This window comes from Palaemon carinicauda, chromosome 4 (assembly GCF_036898095.1).
Source record: "Palaemon carinicauda isolate YSFRI2023 chromosome 4, ASM3689809v2, whole genome shotgun sequence".
NCBI classification, from domain to species: Eukaryota; Metazoa; Arthropoda; class Malacostraca; order Decapoda; family Palaemonidae; genus Palaemon; species Palaemon carinicauda.
In genome coordinates, this window is record NC_090728.1 from 176,850,876 (window position 1) to 176,868,590 (window position 17,715).

A 17,715-nucleotide genomic window follows, 5' to 3' on the forward strand; every position below is an offset into this window, starting at 1 on the left:
TCACCAATCTGCACTTGCCAGCATGGTAGTTAAAATGGGCTAAAACCCAAACATGAATTGACATGTCTGAGGCATTTGTCCTGCAGTAGACTAGAAATGGCTGCATTTGTTGTATATATATATATATATATATATATATATATATATATATATATATATATATATATATATATATATATATATATATGTATATAACATCATACCAGTTTTAGTTAGACCTGTGTTTAGAGATTCAGTTTACTATAAGTTGATCGACCTAAAGAGAGTAGCATCATCTGCATAAGCATCAAACCTATTTTCTAGGACTAACTACCCGACATTATACATTTAACTACTACTGATGTTTAAAGTCTAAACGCAATAAGGTATTCTACATTTTAGCTGAGAAATATTCAGATAGAAAATATATGAACATAAAAAACCCTTTAATTCTAATATTGGTCTACCATAGCCGATAATGAGTTTTAAATTCAATTCACAACTTCCACACGAATAAATTTAAAATTATTTTGACTTCATACATTAGCTACGTGTATACAATGATGTGTCCCAACCTCATACACTGAAAAATCATGAATTTTGAATTAGACCACAGGCAAATACAAACTGTAGATAGGTGACTATAGAATTCACATAGAATATATGGATAGGGAATGGCAACTTATACAGGATTAGTATGGGTGACTTGACGAAATTTTGGCACATACCATACTTATTACATGGTTCGACAACTACTAATGAGCCCTCTGTGTAAAGGTATGTAGTAAATCTATGAAGTAACATATGTTGGGGGGAGTTTGAGTTCACGAAGGTAGGCCTATACCTAGGAGTCAGCTTTTAAAGAATAAATGTGCCATTATCTTATGTTATTCTTCTCTGTATCCATCTCCAGTAAAGATAAGTGCCTTATCAAGAAAATTATATCATCGCAATGTTGGAGAACGACATATGAGACTGAGGAGCAGGATTTCACATTTCAGACTATGTACTCAAATTTTGTTAACCGCCAGTAATATTCCTGCACAAATCGCCATTCCCTGTCCTTTTATGTGAACACTCCATTCACATATATTCTATTGGCTGAAATAGCTAAGTTGGAACTATATAATAAAACTTACCTTATGTATGGCAAAATGTAATTGAACTCTCCAAATATCTTGTTTGTTATCAATTTGTGGTTGTAGAGTATCTTTTTGGAAGCGGTATTTTGCGCGTTAATATTTGCTTCGTTTTTCAGTATCAATATTGCGCAAGAAATTGTTAATGTGCATCCTAGAAAATCAAGTTCTTGGGGCAAAGCCAAGAATCAAGAAAAAGTCATCTAGCAAGCTCTCAAGGTCGGATGACACAGAACCCTGTACCGTTCACATTCCGATTTATTATCCTATAAATGAAGAATAATAGAAAACAGACATTCTGAAATACTAATAAAGCTGTAAAATGTTTATGACATAGCAATACATAACATTTTGTAAAAGTTGTAATGTTCAGTTTAAAATGGTTCCACTATTTTTTTTTTAATTACTTAGAGAACCTAACATCGATACAAGATCGTTAGTAAGATGAGCAAAACAAAACAAAAGATAAAAAAGTCCCGGTGTTTAAAGAAGAAAATGGCTATCCATGCATATAGATATTTTTTAAAAAGAACTAATGAAATTATTGGAGACTAATGCCCAATGACAAAAGGAACTTTATAATGTGGTTTCTGTTCCGTTGTTCTATGCGCTACCATCAAATACAACTGGGCTTTTAATTAAGCTGCCGCCATCGTGACTCAAACTGAAACATTGCATGACAGAAATCATTTAATCTAACCCATAACTGTCAATTAGTATTGTGCTCGTCATCGAATTCATGACAATTATACTAGATATAGCTTCCTATAATTACAAACACTAGACAGTATTCGCGTCACTTGACAATGAGCAGAACGACTCTAATTATTTGATAAAAACTATAATATTTGGCAGGTCTGTACTTTTTGCGCCCTTGCAGTTGACGGGACCATCCTAATTAAAAAATGAGCAAGCCTATGTTTTCCTCAAGTTCATGACATCACTTTAGAAAGAATTTAGGTGGGCCTATAGACTGACAAACTGTAAAAACTCTTTTTTTATTGTTCTTGATGTCGTAGTAATCTTTCTGAGCTGACAAAATACTATAATTTCACTAAGATTGGGACATCCTTATGGTAAAGGTTTCAAAAGGCTGACTAAACCGGAAAAACTATAAAAAGTAGTCTCCCGCATATTGTTGAAGCTTAGTGACATTCCCACAGTTTTGTTTTATAACAAAGGCAAAGACTAGAAGAAAGGTATAGTGATGTTTAATCAGTTTTACATAGATATTCGTATCAGGACCTAACCATTATCATCAACCCCTCAAAAGCAGAACTCCCTACGGGCCTACAGTTGAACCTACACATTCTCCTTTGCGAAGCAGGAAATGCAGCAAATTACTAAGGAAATAGCTTTCACCCCATTATATTTAGGATTAATAATAATTAATTCTAAAGTGCACTTTCTGAAATATTATTTCTAAAATACTGGACAATCTTTTAAAATTAAATTTACCCTTACTATAAATAAAAGTTAGTGTTTTGTTTACATATTAAGGTTTAGTTCCGTAACCCATTGGCTGTGGGGTGCGTCCGCACAAGTTTTTTTTAATTGTTCCTTTTACCTACCTTCTTGGTGTCTATTTTGAAATCCAAATGGTTTTATATTTTACAAAAATGGTGTTTATAACATATCCAAGCACGAACTTCATAAAATAGAACGCCAACTTCAGATACGGATCCCTAATACCATACCATTGCTGACAAAGTTTGGCAAGATCATCTGTCTAAGCCTTCGGGTGAGGTAGGTTTCTTGCCCAATCTTCATGATTAATTTCTCTTGGGAATTGGCTTTTATATTTGTTCCTATGTGATTGTCATTAGTAACATTTTCTTATAATTTTCAAATGTTAACATAGGTGTTTTGATTTGGCTGCCTAGTTTTAATTAGCCAGCCTTGCCTAGGTCTAACTTATGGATCGTTTTAGGCCTATGCAAGTACCTGCAGTATAGTCTCCCATGGTTTACCCTTATTAATAATTTTATTGGGTAAAGGGCACTACAAATTTTGTGATAGAATGGACAATTAGCTCAGGATAATTCATTGACAGAAATTCATGCTAAAAGTGTACCCTAGGCCTAGGCTACTAGTGCATTCCAACCATAGCCCATATGTAAGACGGAGCATGAGTAGATCGGTGCACACAGATGACTCAAGAATGGGGAATTGGAAGTGCAATTCCATTTCACAAAATGAGTGGAGGTAAGTGGATACAGGTTGAATCGGCCACATAAAATAAAAGGAGGCTCAGTCCTATTGGAGCCTTTGTATATCAGCGGCCAGTTCCTCGCGTATTGATTAAAAGTGAATATCAACTGACTTATACTTTCTCCCCTAACCTAACCTACAAGGCGTTTCTTTACCTACTTACATATCGGTGGGGCTAGGCCCCCCCCCCCCCCCGCGACCCCTCTCCTTTCACTGTCGTATTCTAAGTTAGCCATAATAGCACATACAGGTGGCCGCTATCATACATATATCCCATCCTATTTTACTATATATAAAGGATATGAGTTAACCTTAAATACTCTCATTGGTAAAGTTATAGATATGGCTGGAACAACATTTTGAACAGAAAAAATAGTTTTTCCCGTAGTAAATGATATTCTTTCTCTGAATTTAACCTTTATTTAATCAGCAAACAACCAGTTAGACTCCTTCCTTTCCCACCAGGGAGTTGGGGAAGCACAGGAATGGTTTATTTACGAGTGAAACAAAGTCAAATTCATTGAATACACTATTAACTTCAGAAAAAAACAGTGTTTTACCGTATTGGTTATTATCTGGTTCACTTCACTGAATATATTATCTTAGGAATGGGGATATTTTTGGTAATTCTTACCATCTGCTCCTCCAGCAAGTTATCAAATTTAAGTACTTTTTTATTAAAAGAGAGAAGTCCAAGATTTCGTTTGATATGTAATTCCAAGTAGCGTTAGGTCTAGATGTGGTTTAAAAATCAAAATTAAATTTGACCCTCCAGAAAAAAAACTAAACCCCTCTACTTCATAACTCTCAAATTCCTCTTTAGACTGAGCTCTTGTTTCTTTGTTTGTACGTTAAAAATATGGTAAATTTACAGTTTCATCCATTATGGGGAAACTGGAATAAAAATATATTTGTTGCATCAGAAATAGTGTAGTTCCAACGAATTTAACGTTTATTTTGACCGCAAACCATCCGATTTGGAGATTTACTAAGTTGTTCTAGAATGCAGAAAGACCCTACTTCATCCCAACAATTATGGGGGACACCAGGTGGGAACCGGGGTTTTGGGTGGGGGGGGGCGTCAAATGATATTTGCAATAAATGAATACTTATCCTTCCACCACCCCTCCCCCTATACCCCTATCTAGCCCTACCGGGGGGGGGGGGGGGGGGCTCCGCCCCCCCTGCGACCCCCCCTTATTAAGGCCACAGTGATTTTCAGGGCACTACTGAACCTAATAAACCCACCTAACCTAGCCTAGGGGCTCTGTACCGCTACCTAGGGGCCCTGTACCCCTACCTAGGCCTACCGGGGGGGGGGCTCGGCCCCCCCTGCGACCCCCCTTAAGGCCACAGTGAATTTTGGGACACTACCGAACCTAATACAACCACCTAACCTAGGGCCCTGTACCCCTACCTAGGCCTACCCCTGCGAGGCCACCCCCCCTTACAGCCACTACCTAACACATCCATCAAACCAAATCCAAAGGGATGGTACTGCTGCATACATCGTTATACTATCACCATTATAATATACTCTATAAATTAATGAAGCTTACCTTAAACTGTTGGTTCATCAAGATGTGTTGCTGCTTTGAGGAAAACGTGAAGCCGTTGGGAAGGTTCCTTGACATGCAGGCCAATTTTGATTTTGTAAAATTAAATTGTGTCTGGCACAAATGCACTAGTTTTTCAACAAATTCATTGTAAGTTACGAAACAGTCAGGACAAGAAAATGGAATTTCAACTTCTTGTGCAACATGAGATGACGCCCTTTCTATGGTCTCCATGTCTAAAAACGAAATGAAATGCCTGGGAAGATATTGTATTGTCGCGCCTTTGTATTGTCGCGCTGTGATTGGCCAAACATGTATGACGTCATAGTGGACAGGCGCTCTGATTGGCCAAACGTGTAAGACTTCATAGTGGACTAGTTTGTCAGCGGATTATAGTGGTTACAGGGCTCGTTTAAGCAAATACAAGACACAGTCAACAATAACAACAGACTTAGAAAATATCTGGGAGGAAGACTTGAGTAGCGTGAGTTTGATCGTCGATATATAAAGAACTAGGCATTTGCGACAGATAATATTTTACAGAAATACTACAAAAGACTTGCTTTACTCGGGAAATATATTATTATAATAGATTTCCCATAATGGATGAAACTGTAAATTTTCCAAAAATATAGTTGTTCCGTAACCGAAATACAAACCACGCTTTTTAAATATTAAACTTAGCCGGTGAATATATAATAGCTGACGTCTCGGACGGCTCGACAGAAACACAAAAACTCGCGAGCGATCGCCATGAAGGTTGCGGGTGTGCCCACCAGCGCCAACTATCGGCCAGATACCGCATATACATGTAAACAGCCTCAGTTCTTCTCTGTCGGTCTTGTCGACAAGTTGATTCCGTTACTCGCTGTTGACCTGGAGTTTTCGTCATTCTTGGTGAAGTACTTCTTTTTGGTTTTGAGCTTTCGCAGTGACAGGTGTTTTTTTCTTCAATTAAAACTCTTGAACCCTTTTTGGATAGCGTTTATTGTTGATGACTTTGGATTGTTTTTGGATTTTCTTTTGACTTTTCAAAATGGCTGACCCTTCTCCTATCCCTGGACCTGAATTTCGTAAATGTAATGCTAGGGATTGTAACAAACGTCTTCCCAAGGCCTTTCTCGACCCACATACCGTGTGTTCTAATTGCCGGGGTAAAACCTGCCAATTAGGAGATCGGTGTGATGAGTGCGTGGTACTTTCGGAATTCGACTGGCTAGAGTTTGATAAATATTCTCGTAAGCTTGAGAGAGATAGGGTGAGGAGAAGCTCCTCTAGGTCGTTGGATTTTTCCTCCTCCCATGCCCCTGAACCTAATCCTTCCCCTGTAGTAGTTGTTCCTGAACCCTCTACTAGCACTCATGAACCATCCATGCGGGATATGTTGCTTGCCATTCAAGCTTTGGGCGAGAGAGTTGAGTCTTTAGCATCGGACCGTAATCAACTCATGGCGGATGTGAATGTGTTAAAGTGTCAGAGTGCCACATTAGAAAATCGTGGGGATAAAGTGATTAGTGCGCAAAGTGTTTTTAGTGTTGCGACCGAGGGTTCGTCTGTTCGTGCTTGTCGTTCTCCTAGTCCGAGACCTCTTTCAGGCTCCCATGCACCAGGGAGAAGTAATGTCGTAGGACTTATGGGGACGAGAGGCTTTAACCAACGAACAGACGTTCCCTCTATGGTATCGGGCTTGTCTCGTCAAGACCGCCCCTACCATAAGACGAGTGAGGCGGTTTTCTCCTTGTCATCCGAAGGCTTCTCGCTAAAGAAACCTTGGAGCAAAGTTTCTAGACCCTTAAAGCGGAAGTCAGTCCCTTCAGGACAGGTCCAGCGTCCTGGCTGTAGCCATTGGGACAGCTCTGACCCTTTGCAGTCATCGGAAGACTGCTCGCCGCTTAAACGAAAGCGTAACACGGGCTCCGAGAGTCTCGGTAAAGGCAATGTTTTGCCGTCACAGACGTTACCATCGTCTCGGCCCGTACCGACTCCCGTTGATCCTAAATGGGTTGTCCTGCAGGATATGCAGAATAAGCTTGCCTCCCTTATGGAGGAGTATACCGTTGAGCAGGTTCACGATGATCCTCGCCGTTACGCTGATCGAGATCCTGGCCATCAGCCGCCCAAACGAGCCTTTACTCGTCCTGTTGACGTTACGAAACGTGATGTCGGTAGTTTGTCACGTCAGTCACGTGACTTGGAGCCTCACTCGCTGCAGTCCCGTGTTGACTTTCAGCCGCTGCCGCAGTCTCGTGTTGACGTTCAGCCGCTGCCGCAAGCTCGTGTTGACGTTCAGGACGTTCGCCAACCAGCTCAGTTGCCTTGTTTTGACGTTGAGCGTCAAGCACCGCAGTCAAAGGTTGTTTTAACTGCTCAATCTAGGCAGTCAAGGCAGTCTCGACTTGACGTCGAGCGTCCTCCCGCTCCTGTTGTTGTTGCTGGTCAGTCCTTTCAGCAGTTACGTGACGTACTGATGCTCCTTTGCGTGTGGACTTTGCTTGTCAAGCATTGCCACCGCGGCAGGTCTCTCCCTTGCTTGAGACTCATCATTTGTCGGACGAGATTCCTTCAGATGAGGATGTTGCTGATCCTCCGCCTACTGATAATCCTTTGGATGTTTTGTCAGACGTTGAAGAGCCTAAGGCTGCGCAACCTTCTATGGATTTTAAGAAAATCATGATGATTTTTAAGGATCTTTTCCCAGACCATTTTGTTACTGCTGCTCCTCGTTCGCCTCCGTCAGAGTTTGCGCTAGGCTTAGCTGCTGCCAAGCCTTCTTTTACTAAGCTAGTGCTCTCTCGCTCTTCTAAGAGGGCTTTACGTCTTCTAGGCGACTGGTTGGTTACCAGGAGGAGTTTGGGGAAGACGGCCTTTGCCTTCCCTCCTTTTAAACTAGCTTCTAGAGCGAGCGTCTGGTATGACACGGGAGAAGTTCTTGGCTTGGGAGTCCCTGCCTCTGCCCATGGTGACTTCTCAAGCCTCGTAGACTCTCTCCGTCGCCTGGCCATGAGACGCTCTAAAATTTGTTGGTCTTCCTCGGACCTTGACCATCTCCTTAAAGGGGTTTACAGGGCCTTCGAAGTTTTTAACTTTTTAGATTGGTCTCTAGGAGCATTAAGCAGGAAGATCTCGTCTGCCGACCAGGATGTTTCCGTGCTTATTATGTCTTGTATGGACAAAGCCATCCGCGATGGCTCCAATGAGCTCGCCGCCACCTTTACGTCTGGAGTCCTGAAGAAGAGGGAAACCCTTTGCTCTTTCCTTTCAGCAGGAGTTACTCCCTGTCAAAGATCGGAGCTTCTCTTTGCCCCCTTATCGGCTGCCTTGTTTCCTCAACAGCTGATCAAGGACATTGCTGCTTCGCTTGTACAGAAGGATACACATGACCTGATGGCTACTTCTGCTCGCAAGGTAGCTCCTTCTTCATCTTTTGTTGTGAGGCCCAGAATCGATACTCCTGCGTCTAGGTTTATCCCGCCTTTTCGTGGCAGAGCCCCCAGCAGGGGAGGCGCTCGTGCCGACGGAAAGAGAGGCAAGAGGAGAGGATCCAAGTCCTCCCGTGGCAGAGTCTGACTGCCCACGTCCTCAGACAGCGGTAGGGGCCAGACTGAACAACTTCTGGCAGGCCTGGGAGAAGAGGGGTGCAGACCAAGAGTCTGTGTTGTTGCTCAAGGAGGGGTACAAAATACCTTTTGTACGCAAACCTCCTCTAGTAACAGTTCCTCTAGACCTCTCTCCCAGGTATCGAGAGGAGTCAAGGAGACAAGCTCTACATCAGCAGGTGTCTCTGTTGCTAGAGAAGGGAGCGGTGGTGAAAGTCTCGGACCTTCAATCACCGGGATTTTACAACCGTCTCTTCCTAGTCCCAAAGCATACGGGAGGTTGGAGGCCAGTGCTGGACGTCAGTGCGCTCAACGTTTTTGTTACAAAAACAAAATTTACGATGGAGACCACGAAGTCCGTCCTAGCAGCGGTCAGAGAGGGAGACTGGATGGTCTCTCTCGACCTGCAGGATGCGTACTTCCACATTCCTATTCACCCAGATTCTCAACCGTATCTGAGGTTTGTTTACAGGAATGTGGTGTACCAGTTTCGAGCACTCTGCTTCGGCCTCAGCCCTGCTCCTCTCGTGTTTACGAGGCTCATGAGGAATGTGGCAAAATTCCTTCATTTATCGGGAATTCGAGCCTCCCTGTACTTGGACGACTGGCTTCTCAGAGCATCGTCCCGTTATCGCTGTCTGCAGGACCTTCACTGGACGTTGGGTCTGGCAAAGGAGTTGGGACTGTTGGTAAACTTAGAAAAGTCTCAACTGATTCCATCCCAGACGATTCTCTATTTGGGGATGGAGATTCGCAGTCTAGTTTTTCGGGCTTTTCCGTCTGCCACCCGAATAGAGCAAGCCCTGCTCAAAGTCCGACTCATGCTGAAAAAAGACCGTTGTTCAGTAAGAGGTTGGATGAGCCTCGTATGGACTCTGTCATCCCTGGAGCAGTTTGTCTTGCTAGGGAGACTTCACCTTCACCCTCTCCAGTTCCATCTAGACTCACACTGGAACAAGAGCAAGACTTTAGAAGCGGTGTCAATCCCGGTCTCTGAGCCAGTAAAAGCATGCCTGAACTGGTGGGACAGCAACATAAGTCTGAGAGAGGGTCTGTCCCTGGCAGTCAAGAACCCAAACCACTTGTTGTTCTCAGACGCGTCGGATTTGGGTTGGGGAGCGACTCTGGACGGTCGGGAATGTTCGGGTCTTTGAACGTCTGATCAGAAGAGCATGCACATCAACAGCAAGGAGCTGTTAGCGGTTCACTTGGCCTTGATGAGTTTCGAGAGCATTCTTCGAAACAAAGTGGTAGAGGTCAATTCAGACAACACCACAGCATTGGCGTACATCTCCAAGCAAGGAGGCACTCACTCCCACACACTGTTCGTCATCGCAAGGGACCTCCTCATCTGGTCAAAAAATCGAGGCATCTCCCTGTTGACAAGATTCATCCAAGGGGACTTGAACGTCTTGGCAGACTGTCTCAGTCGGAGAGGTCAGGTGATCCCCACGGAATGGACCCTCCACAAGGACGTGTGCAAGAGTCTTTGGGTGACTTGGGGTCAACCCTCCATAGACCTCTTTGCCACCTCGTTGACCAAAAGGCTCCCGACCTATTGCTCGCCAGTCCCAGATTCAGAGGCGACCCACATAGATGCGTTTCTACTGGACTGGTCTCACCTGGACGCGTACGCATTCCCACCGTTCAAGATCGTCAACAAGGTACTGCAGAAGTTCGCCTCTCACGAAGGGACAAGGTTGACGTTGGTTGCTCCCCTCTGGCCCGCGAGAGAGTGGTTCACAGAGGTACTTCAATGGCTGGTAGACGTTCCAAGGAGTCTTCCTCTAAGGATGGATCTCTTACGGCAGCCCCACGTAAGGGATCTTCATCAAAGCCTCCCCGCGCTTCGTCTGACTGCCTTCAGACTATCGAAAGACTCTCAAGAGCTCGAGGCTTTTCGAAGGAGGCAGCCAGAGCGATTGCGAGAGCTAGGAGAGCTTCTACCATCAAAGTATACCAGTCGAAGTGGGAAGTCTTTAGAGACTGGTGCAAGTCATCATCCATTTCCTCTTCCAGTACCTCTGTAGCCCAAATAGCAGACTTTCTCCTACATCTGAGAAATGTTCGCTCCCTCTCAGCGCCCACTATTAAGGGCTACAGGAGCATGTTGGCGTCTGTATTCAGACATAGAGGCTTAGATCTTTCCAATAATAAAGATCTCCAAGATCTCCTTAAGTCTTTCGAGACCTCTAAGGAGCGTCGTATGGCAACTCCTGGATGGAACTTAGATGTGGTCCTAAGGTTCCTAATGTCCGACAGGTTTGAGCCATTACATTCAGCCTCCCTGAAGGATCTCACCCTCAAGACGCTTTTCTTAGTGTGCTTGGCTTCGGCTAAAAGGGTCAGTGAGATCCATGCCTTCAGTAGGAACATCGGCTTTTCCACAGATAAAGCCACATGTTCACTTCAGCTTGGTTTTTTGGCCAAAAATGAACTGCCTTCTCGTCCTTGGCCTAAGTCATTTGATATTCCTTGCCTATCAGAGATCGTAGGCAACGAGCTTGAAAGAGTACTGTGTCCAGTTAGAGCTCTTAAGTTTTATTTAGCTCGTACCAAATCCTTACGAGGTGGATCTGAGGCCTTGTGGTGCTCAGTTAAGAAGCCATCATTGCCTATGTCTAAAAATGCTTTGTCGTATTTTATTAGATTTTTAATCCGAGAGGCTCATTCTCACTTGAGTGAAAAAGACCGTTGCTTGCTTAAGGTTAAGACGCACGAAGTAAGAGCTATAGCAACTTCCGTGGCCTTTAAGCAAAACAGATCTCTGCGAAGTATTATGGACGCGGCCTTTTGGAGAAGCAAGTCGGTATTCGCGTCATTTTACTTAAAAGATGTCCAGACTCTTTATGAGGACTGCTACACACTGGGTCCATTCGTTGCAGCGAGTGCAGTAGTGGGTGAGGGTTCTACCACTACATTCCCTTAATTCCAATATCCTTTTAATCTTTCTCTTGAAATGTTTTTAATCTTGTTTTGGGTTGTACGGAAGGCTAAGAAGCCTTTCGCATCCTGTTTGATTTGGCGGGTGGTCAAATGTCATTTCTTGAGAGTGCCCAGATTAAGGGTTTTGATGAGGTCCTGTTGTATGGGTTGTCGCCCTGGATACTTCAGCTCCTGGGAGTCTTTCAGCATCCTGAGAGGATGGCTGGGCTTCGTGAGGAAAGCGGACTAACAAGGCAGAGTAATCGTCAGAGTCAGCTTCCTTACCAGGTACCTATATTTATTTGGGTTTTGTTATGATATAACTGTCAAAAACTCTAAGCATATACGCCTATATTGTATTAATACTGGTCTCTACCCACCACCATGGGTGTGAATCAGCTATTATATATTCACCGGCTAAGTTTAATATTTAAAAATGATATTTTGATTATAAAATAAATTTTTGAATATACTTACCCGGTGAATATATAAATTATAGGCCCTCCCTTCCTCCCCGATAGAGACCCAGCGGAATGAGAAGAACTGAGGCTGTTTACATGTGTATGCGGTATCTGGCCGATAGTTGGCGCTGGTGGGCACACCCGCAACCTTCATGGCGATCGCTCGCGAGTTTTTGTGTTTCTGTCGAGCCGTCCGAGACGTCAGCTATTATATATTCACCGGGTAAGTATATTCAAAAATTTATTTTATAATCAAAATATCATATTTACATTGGGTTTACTTTCGGCGTAGCTGAAATTGACGAGCCATTAGATTTTAACGAGGGTTTACTACCCCGCGCTAGTTAGCAGGGGTAGGGGGAGGGGTAGCTTGCTACCCCTCCCCCCTCACACACCGGTGAAATGTCTCACTTCATTTTTGGCTCGGATGATGGACAGACGTGCCTGTCTTTGTCCTCGCTTGGCAGCCATTATTTGTTTGCTTCTCCCCCGGGGGGGAGTTCACCACAGAGACTCCTCTTCGGAGGACTCCGTCTGCTGTTGTTGCTGAAGGCTCTATCTCCTTCGGGGGTCAACTGAGCCCTACGGTCTCTCCCGCGAGTGCTTCTCCCCTGAGGGGGAGTGCACCACAGACACACCTCTTCGGAGGCCTCCGTCTGCTGTTGTTGGTGAAGCCTCTGTCCCCTTCGGGGGGCAGTTGAGCCCACGGTCTCTCCTGCGAGTGCTTCTCTCCTGGGGGGGAATTCACCACAGAGACTCCTCTTTGGAGGACTCCTCCTGCTGTTGTCGCTGAAGGCTCTGTTTCCCTTTGGGGATAGCTGTTGCCTATGGTCCCTCCTGCAAGTGACTCTTCCCCTCGGGGGAGGTCACGTTCAGAGACTCCTCTTCGGAGGTCGGAGGGTGTTGCACCTGTCCAAGGTCGTCTTCATCTTTGTTCGACGTTTTACGCAGGGGACCCTCCTCGACGAGTACCGACCGTTGCTACTGCTTCTCCTACTAGATCTTCTAGTCTTCACTTCCGTTCCTGGACGCAGATGGGCAGTGGGCGCCAACACACCCCGTTTACAACGGGCACCGGTACCTTCGGGTCTAAGGGGCTTATTCCACAGTGTGGGTAAGTCCCTTAAGTGCCAGGTTTTTTCCTGTGCGCCCACGATCTCCGCAGTAGCGCTAGCGCTCGCCTGCTGTGGACCACGATCTCCGGTAGCTGAGTCTCGCCGTAGATCTTCTTCCTGCTCGCCAGCGCTCATCTGTCCTTCTGGGCGCCAGCTCTCTTCAGTGCTCACCTGTTCTTCTGTGCGCCAGCGCACATCTGCGCGCCCTTTCCTGCTACGCGCCAGTGGGCGCCAACGGTTTTCCTGAACGCCCAGGATCGCCTGCTTGGCAGCTCGCATCAGCGCTCTCCTTCCTGATGCACCTGCGTGCCTTCTGATTAGCGCGATGCGCGCTAACGTTCGCCCTCTCGCCCACGATCTATCAGACCTGGACGCAGGCAAGAAGTCTTCCTGTCGCTTTCTCGCCATCAACCTTCTCTAGTCTCTTACGCGTCAGCGATCTCCTACGCGCCCGCGTGATTCTTCGTCTGCGCGCTAGCGTTTTTAACGCACCACCGCTCGCCATCGCGCCATCGCTTGCCAACGCGCCTTCACTCGCATTCGGGCCATCGCTCGCCAAGACGCGCCATCGCTCGCCAACACGCGCCATCGCTCGTCAACGCGCAATCGGTCGCCTACGCGCCATCGGTCTCCCGGCCGCCTGCGCTCGCCCTCGTGACCGCGCACCCACGTCCCCACGCGCCCCGCGACCACCCGCCCACATGCCCACATGCCCGCGCGCCCACGCGCGAACCAACGGTGTTCCATCGCGCGAGCGCCAGCGCGATTCCTGCCAGTAAGCCATCGCTCGCCAACGCGCCGTTGCTCGCCTACGCGTCATCGCTCGCCTGCGCACTATCGGATTCCAACCGCCAGCTCTCGCCCTCCTTCTGCGCTCCCTCGCGCACTTTCGTCTGCGCGCCCACGCGCTTGCGTGCCCGCGCACGGGCGCTTCCACATTCGCCCACGCGCGAACCATTGATTTACTATCACGCGAGCTCCAGGGCAATTGCGACCGCGATTCCCGTCGGGATTTCGCAACAGGGGCAACCTGGCGAGTCTTCTGGAGCGTGTATTTCCAGAACACGGTCTTCACCACGTAAACGCAGAACATGGCACATGCAAGAGCAGGAAGAATCTAAAGGGAGGTCTGAGCAACTTTCTTCTTTCCAGAACCTGGTTTAGCCCTTCCTCCTCACCATTCCGTGGGTCTTGCCAGGGAGTTTTTCTTTCGAGATTTCTCCGTCGGGCAGGGGGTGACTGGTTTAGCCCTTCCTCTTCACCATTTCGTGGAAGGGGCTTACCAGGCCTTTCCCTCCCTGGTTGCGACCCGAATTTTTTGTACAAGGAAGCTGCAGGAAGATCATGGGTACTTTCCTTCTCTCGGGCTCAAGCATCTTTGCGTTCCGTCGCCAAGTTTCGAACTTGCGGGCAAACTCGATGTTGGAACATCTAGACGCAGTGACCGAGGGCTTCCTCTCAGGAGTCCCACCCGTGGATGTCAACACGCTCAGACACTCTTCCTTCCTTGGGAAGAGCTTGTTTGAGCCCAAGGACAGAGAAATGGACAGCTGTTGTGTGGAGGAAGTCGAATTCCGTTTTCACTCCTCCAAGGCACTTACTTGCAGACCCTGCGAGCCTCCGACGCCTCTTCATTCGGCCTCGTCAGCCTAGGTTATCGGAACCGGCTACGGCAGCTAAGACAAGGTGTACAATGGCAGTCCCCTCCTGTCAGGGACAGGTAGGACGGGAAGTTCTTCCGGGGAGGCATAATCCTAGAGGGAGCGGCATAGTTCACAAACTCTAGGATTGGCAACCCCCCTTGCAGGTCTCACGCTGGGGGGATGCCTAAGGTTACTCGTCCGGATAACAGCTTCCCGATGCCGATTCCTGCTCGATCTCCGCATTCAGCCAAGGATATCGCGCCTCGCTCTTAACATCTCTCCTCCACTGTCAGCGAATCCAGTATCGCTGAGCCTCTATGCCATGGGTCGGCAAGAGGTTTGCCTGTTGGGCAGAAGGAGCCATGCTTTAGGAGAAGTTCCTCAATAGGGTCGTCGACGGCTTCCCCCCCCCGTCTTCTTCAGTCGATCCTTTCTTGTAGGAAAGCATCTGAGACGGGAGTTCCGTCGTCGACCTCTCAGCTCTGATCAAGTTTGTCGAACAAACTTCGTCCAGCGTGGAACAGCAGAGTCGATCAGACTGGTAACGAGACCGCAAGACTCCTTATGCCCTGGATCGGAAGGACGGGTACTTCCAGGTCCCATTCCATCCATCTTCCAGGAAGCACTTGGAATTCAGCCTAGACTACAGATGTTCCTGCTTAAGATACTGTGTGGCGATTCCGCCGCAGCATTGCAGGTTTTCACCAGAGAACTCTCCCTGCTTTCCTCATGACCGCTCAGGAGCAGGCTTCCGCCTCCTTCGCTTTTTGGAGGTCTGGCCAACTCCGGTAGTCTCGGGTTCGACCTTCTTCAACACCGGGACAAGCTTCCGGGACTTTACCAAGAGAGGGATCATGGTAATTTGCTAGGAGCCTTCTCTACTTCTGCCTCAACATCTGGAATATCTAGCCATGATATTGACTCCTCCGAGCCTTCCCTTCAGTTGACTGTGGCGAGGCTGAGGAGAGTCGCAGATCCTTTTCTCAGTCAAGGAGAGCTTTCAGCCCTATCTTGGAACGTTTCCTGGGTCTCCTTTCCTCATTGACCCGTCTTCGTCCTGAACAGGCGCCTCAGGGTAAGTTCCCTGTTAGGCGGCCCAAGTTACGGTGAAATCAAAGCAACGATTAACCGGACTTTCTGGCCCCTATGAGACCAGCGGGACGATTAGACCTGCAATGGGTGTTGACCTGTGGAACCTCTTGCATGGGAGTGGATATTCTCGTCCTTTCCCCGCATTTGATGCTGTTCTCGGACTCGTCAAAGATAAGGGGGGGGGGGGGGGGGGGCATGTTCCGGTTCAGGCCTATGGTCAGGACCTTAGGGGTACCTGCTCATCATACAGGTAGGCTTAGAGGCCGTAGTCTGGCCCTTCTATAGATCCTACAGATCCTGCCGAGTCGCTCCATGTGCGACAACTCCATGGTACTGGCGTATTCCAACCAGCAGGGAGATACATTTTCATACTTTCGCATCTTGCGGTAGGGATACCGAGATGTTCCGAAGTTCACTCGATACCGCTGTTGGCTCGCTCATTCCGGGCAGAGGAATGTTCTCTCCGACAATCTGAGCAGAGCCTCACAGATAGAGAGCACCTGGGGGTCTTTGGCCTCTAGTAACCAGCAAGTCTTGGCCTGGGGGACCTGATTACGACAGCCTGGAACTTCAAGCTTCCACTGTACTTCCCCCCAGTCTCAGACCCCAAGACACTTTGGCAAGATGCTTTCCGGTGACGGTAGGACAGCATCGACGCCTACGTCTTCCCACCATTGTTGTCTGTTGAGGAGGGGTCTCAACGAGACCAGGTTGTCTGTCAACCTTTCGATGGCCCTGAGAACTCCGCTGCAACTATACGCAGTACGGTTTCCGGACCTTCTGCATCCCCTGATGGAACTCCCGGGAGAGCTTCTTCCACGACACAGGCTACTCAAACAACCACACTACAACTTCCTTCACAAGCAGTAGTATCACTTTGGCTTCACGCCTGGAGACACTACGCCGCCTCCTCACGAAGAGACAACCTGCACCAGGCGCGGAGCGGAGGTCGCGTCACCTGCGATAGTCATCCGGAGGGGTCTACCAGGCGAAGTGGAGAGTCTTCTGTGGTTGGTGTCGTGGGAGAAGGACCTCTTCCCTTAAGGCCTCTACTCCAGCAATAACGGAGTTATTGCTTATCGGGAGGAAACTCGTTTCCACTCTCGGCAGTGAAGCCTATCGCTCAGCCTTTCCCCGGCCTTCAGGCTGAAAGGAATAGTTTTTTTCCTTCCCGCTGGATCTTTCTTCGCTCATGCGAAGCTACGAATGTACCTGCCCCCAGTCGGAGTGAGACCTCCTCCATGGAGCATGGTTCGGACTCTTAAGTCCCTTAAGAGATCTTCTTACGAACCATTACATCAGGCCTCTGATCGTCGTCCGTCTTGGAGGACGGTGCTCCTGCTCGCTCTGGCCTCGGCCAGTGTGTAGGCAATCTTCATGGTCTTGTACGAATCCGCCTTTTCAAGAGAATAGGGGGAGGTTACATTCAGGTTCGCTCCTGAGTTGTTTTCTAGACTCAGAATCTTGGAGTCCCGGACCTTCGGTTCGACTCCTTCAAGATTTCGAGTTCTGTATCAGATGACCCAGACCTTCTCCTTCTTGCCAGTAAAGGAACCGAGGGGTTATCTTTGAGAACAGCTGCAGTTTGTCCTCACGTGCAAGCCGGTTTGGGAGCACAGGAAGGACACAGGGGAGAGTCACCAGTATACCTTTTCAGCTCGGACTCAAGGGCATTCATCTCGACCTGAATCCAGACCCTCCCCCGTCACGTCGCCCTACAGCACGATGTCGGATACATCGCAATGTCCCTCGCCTTCAAGAAGAACTACTCTGTGACACAGGTGCTACAAGCTGGAGTCTGGAAGCGTCTAATGACCTTCGCAGCCCACTTCCTGCAGGACGTGACCCACAGGGGTATCGATACGTTTCTATCGCTCTGTGGTGGCTACACAACAGCTGGTCTAACCTCAGGCTCCTTTTTGGACAGGTAGCAGAAGGTTGAGGGCATTGTTACCAGGTTTTAGACTGCATGAACGGAAGAAGTATGTCTGGCCCTTA

General features: G+C 47.4%; 1 protein-coding gene across 1 annotated transcript in view; it reads left to right on the forward strand.

Moving 5' to 3' along the window:
• The first annotated feature begins 2,372 nt into the window (after positions 1-2,372).
• Positions 2,373-17,715, forward strand: part of LOC137640228 (uncharacterized) — a 46,632-nt gene continuing 31,289 nt past the window's right edge. The window contains exon 1 of the mRNA XM_068372797.1: positions 2,373-2,864. The gene's annotated coding sequence lies outside the window, so the exon portion shown is untranslated. The remainder of the gene's footprint in view (positions 2,865-17,715) is intronic.